The sequence below is a fragment of the Protopterus annectens genome, chromosome 2.part1, assembly GCF_019279795.1.
Source record: "Protopterus annectens isolate FY-2018-M chromosome 2.part1, PAN1.0, whole genome shotgun sequence".
In the NCBI taxonomy this organism is placed as follows: Eukaryota; Metazoa; Chordata; order Ceratodontiformes; family Protopteridae; genus Protopterus; species Protopterus annectens.
This window is the reverse complement of record NC_056729.1, coordinates 586,875,463-586,880,928: the sequence shown is the minus strand read 5'-3', so window position 1 is coordinate 586,880,928 and position 5,466 is coordinate 586,875,463. Positions and strand designations below refer to the sequence as shown.

At 36.7% G+C, this 5,466-nt stretch overlaps 1 non-coding gene across 1 annotated transcript; it reads right to left on the bottom strand.

Annotated features, from left to right (window-relative positions):
- Positions 1 to 82, bottom strand: TRNAS-UGA. Its single transcript has one exon. It is a non-coding gene; the product is annotated as a tRNA-Ser (tRNA).
- Between the last annotated feature and the right edge of the window lie 5,384 nt (positions 83 to 5,466).

Here is a 5,466-nt window from a genome sequence, read left to right as displayed (position 1 = left end):
TGTAATCGACAGGAGTCAAACCTGTGCGGGAAAACCCCAATAGATTTCAAGTACATTGCCTTAACCACTGGGCCACGATTACATCACCCATAGCTCTTTTCTATAGAAGACAATCTTAATGGCATTAGTATAGAGTTATTCAGATCCCAGAATCTTCAGACTGCAAGTATCATGTATTGCCACACAGTAAACCAAAGCAGTTAAACATACCTTGTAGGAGGTTTACATTATGAGAATCAGCACATGAAGCTTTTCCTACTTTTCCCCATATATAAATGGATCTGGCAGTTATAGGGAAACCTTACTAATGAGGTTCAAAATCAAATGTGAACAAATATAGACACAAAACATGAGCTGAACAACCTATGAATGCTCTGAACTGATATACTTCTGGTACCTAGACAATGCGATATGCAGGAAATTCTGTGTGAGGGGTTTTCTTTCCTTTCTTTAGAAGATGCCAGCAATTCTCCCAGATCAACTTGCTTCTCTAAAAGACTGAAACAGCTGACAATTGCCTAACAAAATACTTAAGTGACAATGCAATAGCATCATCTGTTTCTTTTCTGATTTTTCTGTGTCTGTGTGACAGCGTGTGTACTTGGCCAAAAATTTCTGCATATGCTTTTATCCTGATTGTGCTTCTGGAGGGTAAAAATATTGGCTGAAATATCAGGAATAGTATAATGCCCTCTCTTAAGGGGCAAGAAAGGGACTTTTTTTTTTTGTTGTTTTGTTGTCATTCTTAAACTCTAAAGGCATGCTGGTTCCATGGTGTAATGGTTAGCACTCTGAATCCAGCGATGTGAGTTCAAATCTCAGTGGAACCTTTTAAGAGTTTATGTTTTGTAATTTCTTTGGCATTATTTAAGTATCAAGGTAGATTGGACACAGTTTTATTGAAATCACACCTGTTCATCAACCTTTGAAGAATGGATATCAAAAAGTGAAAAAATGCTTAATCCTCATGTAAATATTAAAATGTATTTAGGACAAACTCGATAAAGAGGGAGAAAGATTTTTAAGAAATCATACTGAAGATGGAAAAAAGAGAAAGGAATCAGAATAGCAAAAGTCTTCAATTGATGCCATAATGATCACCATGTTGGCTTCCTTCTGAAAAAAAAAAGACTTTTATGCACACGATGGATCTGATATATCTCACCGCACTGTTCCTCAATACCCTAACATTTGTATACCTCTCTAAACTTCTAGACTGTCAGCATCCAGGTTGTATAGTAAGACCTTTGCCAGAAGAGGAAAATACAAAGAGAGTAAGCAAGTTTTAATAATTCAAAACAAATGAAATAGATAAGCCAATACCCAATTGAAAAGTAGAAATGACTGATTCCTGGAAGGCACTAGATCAGATACACTGGCTGCAACAATACAAGGTGTCCGCTTTAAAGACATATGTCTCAGAGTGCAGGAAAGATTTTAAAATAGCGTCAGTGTAATTGGCAGGATTTGAAACTGTGCAGGGAAACCCCATTGGATTTTGAGTCCATTGCCTTAAACACTCGGCCAAGATTACATCACCCATGGCTCTTTTCCATAGAAGACAGACATATTTCCCTAGAAGTAAATCTTAATGGCGTTAGTATAGAGTTTTAGAGATCCCAGAATCTTCACACTGCAAGTATCATGTATTGCCACACAGTAAACCAAAGCAGTTAAACATACCTTGGTACATGAACAGAAAAATGAATAGTCCAATCCTTGTGTTGAGTATGTACCAGGATGAAATAAAATTTTGAGAAGAGAGGCGACACTACCCTCAAAAATCAAGATTCTAAGATGCAACTGCAAAAGTGACCACATTACTACTGAAATGCAGAAAAAAAATGTTCCACTGCATATTGTTCTGTCCACTTTCTTTCAGAGTAAGTCTGTCGTGAATCCAGAACTTAAACAGTAATGTTTTATATCAGACGCCTTTAGGGGCTTTGCATGGAGAATAGCCTCAATATTGAATAATGTTACATGTTCCAGTCAGACCCTCTATTTAGGAGGTTTACATTATGAGAATCAGCACATGAAGCTTTTCCTACTTTTTCCCCATATATAAAAGGATCTGGCAGTTATAGGGAAACCTTATTAATGAGGTTCAAAAAACAAATGTAAACATATATAGACACAAAACATGAGCTGATCAACCTACGAATGCTTTGAACTGATATACTTCTGATACCTTGACAATGCGATATGCAGTAGAATCTGTGTGAGGGGTTTTCTTACCTTTCTTTAGAAGATGCCAGCAATTCTCCCAGGTCAACTTGCTTCTCTAAAAGACTGAAACAGCTGACAATTGCCTAACAAAATGACAATGCTATAGCATCATCTGTTTCTTTTCTGATTTTTCTGTCTGTGTGACAGCGTGTGTACTTGGCCAAACATTTCTGCATATGCTATTATCCTGATTGTGCTTCTGGAGGGTAAAAATATTGGCTGAAATATCAGGAATAGTATAATTCCCTCTCTTAAGGGGCAAGCAAGGGACTCTTTTTTTTTTTTTTTTTTTTTTGTCATTTTTAGACTTAAAAGGCATGTTGTTTCCATGGTGTAATGGTTAGCACTCCGGACTCTGAATCCAGCGATCTGACTTCAAATCTTAGTGGAGCCTGTTAAGAGCTTAGGTTTTGTAATTTCTTTAGCATTATCTAAGTATCAGGGTAGATTGGAAACAGTTTTATTGAAATCATACCTGTTCATCATCCTTTGAAGAATGGATATCAAAAAGTGAAAAAATGCTTAATCCTCATGTAAATATTAAAATGTATTTAGGACAAACTTGATAAAGAGGGAGAAAGATTTTTAAGAAATCATAGCGAAGTTGGAAAAAAGAGAAGGGAATCAGAATAGCAAAAGTCTTCAATTGATGCCATAATGATCACCATGTTGGCTTCATTCTGAAAAAAAAGACTTTTATGCACACGGTGAATCTGATATATCTTATCGCAATGTCCCTCAATACCCTAACATTTGTATACCTCTGTAAAATTCTAGACTGTCAGCATCCAGGTTGTATAGTAAGACCTTTGCCAGAAGAGGAAAATACAAAGAGAGTAAGCTAGTTTTAATAATTCAAAACAAATGAAATAGATAAGCCTAGACCCAAGTGAAAAGTAGAAATGACTGATTCCTGGAAGGCACTAGATCAGATACACTGGCTGCAACAATACAAGGTGTCCACTTTAAAGACATATGTCTCAAAGTGCAGGAAAGATTTTAAAATAGCACCAGCGTAATCGACAGGATTCAACCCTATGCGGGGAAACCCCAATGGATTTCGTGTCCATCGCCTTAATCACTCGGCCACGATTACATCACCCATGGCTATTTTCCATAGAAGACAGACATATTTCCCTAGAAGTAAATCTTAATGGCGTTAGTACAGAGTTTTTCAGATCCTGGAATCTTCAGATTGCAAGTGTCATGTATTGCCACACAGTAAACCAAAGCAGGTAAACATACCTTGGTACATGAACAGAAAAATGAATAGTCCAAACCTTGTGTTGAGTATGTACCAGGATGAAATAAAATTTTGAGAAGAGAGGTGACACTTCCCACAAAAATCCAGATTCTAAGATGCAACTGCAAAAGTGACCACATTACTACTGAAATGCAGAAAAAAATGTTCCATGTCATATTGTTCCGTCCACTTTCTTTCAGAGTAAGTCTGTCATGAATCCAAAACTTAAACAGCAATGTTTTATATCAGAGCCTTTAGGGGCTTTGCAAGGAGAATAGCCTCAATATTGAATATTGTTACATGTTCCAGTCAGACCCTCTACGTAGGAGGTTTACATTATGAGAATCAGCACATGAAGCTTTATCTACTTTTTCCATATATAAATGGATTTGGCAGTTATAGGGAAACCCTATTAATGAGGTTCAGAAAACAAATGTGAAAATATATAGACACAAAACATGAGCTGATCAACCTATGAAAGCTCTGAACTGATATACTTCTGATACCTTGACAATGCGATATGCAGGAGAATCTGTGTGAGGGGTTTTCTAACCTTTCTTTAGAAGATGCCAGCAATTGTTCCAGGTCAACTTGCTTCTCTAAAAGACTGTAACAGCTGACAATTGCCTAACAAAATACTTAAGTGACAATGTTATAGCATCATCTCTTTCTTTTCTGATTTTTCTGTGTCTGTGTGAGAGAGTGTGGACTTGGCCAAAAATTTCTGCATATGCTTTTATCCTGATTGTGCTTCTGGAGGGTAAAAATATTGGCTGAAATATCAGGAATAGTATAATGCCCTCGGCAAGAAAGGGACTTTTTTTTTCTTTTTTATTTGTCATTCTTAAACCCTGCAGGCATTCTGATTCCATGGTGTAATGGTTAGCACTTTGAACTCCGAATATAGCGATCTGAGTTCAAATCGCAGTGGAACCTGTTAAGAGCTTAAGTTTTGTAATTTCTTTGGCATTATTTAAGTATCAAGGTAGATTGGAAACAGTTTTATTGAAATCACACCTGTTCATCATCCTTTGAAGAATGGATATCAAAAAGTGAAAAAATGCTTAATCCTCATGTAAATATTAAAATGTGTTTAGGACAAACTCGATAAAGAGGGAGAAAGATTTTTAAGAAATCATACCGAAGATGGAAAAAAGAGAAGGGAATCAGAATAGCAAAAGTCTTCAATTGATGCCATAATGATCACCATGTTGGCTTCATTCTGAAAAAAAAGACTTTTATGCACACGGTGAATCTGATATATCTTATCGCAATGTCCCTCAATACCCTAACATTTGTATACCTCTGTAAAATTCTAGACTGTCAGCATCCAGGTTGTATAGTAAGACCTTTGCCAGAAGAGGAAAATACAAAGAGAGTAAGCTAGTTTTAATAATTCAAAACAAATGAAATAGATAAGCCAAGGCCCAAATGAAAGTAGAAATGACTGATTCCTGGAAGGCACTAGATCAGATACACTGGCTGCAACAATACAAGGTGTCCACTTTAAAGACATATGTCTCAGAGTGCAGGAAAGATTTTAAAATAGCACCAGCGTAATCGACAGGATTCGAACTTGTGCGGGGAAATCCCAATGGATTTCGTGTGTCCATTTTAACCACTCGGCCACGATTACATCACCCATGGCTATTTTCCATAGAAGACAGACATATTTCCCTAGAAGTAAATCTTAATGGCGTTAGTACAGAGTTTTTCAGATCCTGGAATCTTCAGATTGCAAGTGTCATGTATTGCCACACAGTAAACCAAAGCAGGTAAACATACCTTGGTACATGAACAGAAAAATGAATAGTCCAAACCTTGTGTTGAGTATGTACCAGGATGAAATAAAATTTTGAGAAGAGAGGTGACACTTCCCACAAAAATCCAGATTCTAAGATGCAACTGCAAAAGTGACCACATTACTACTGAAATGCAGAAAAAAATGTTCCATGTCATATTGTTCCGTCCACTTTCTTTCAGAGTAAGTCTGT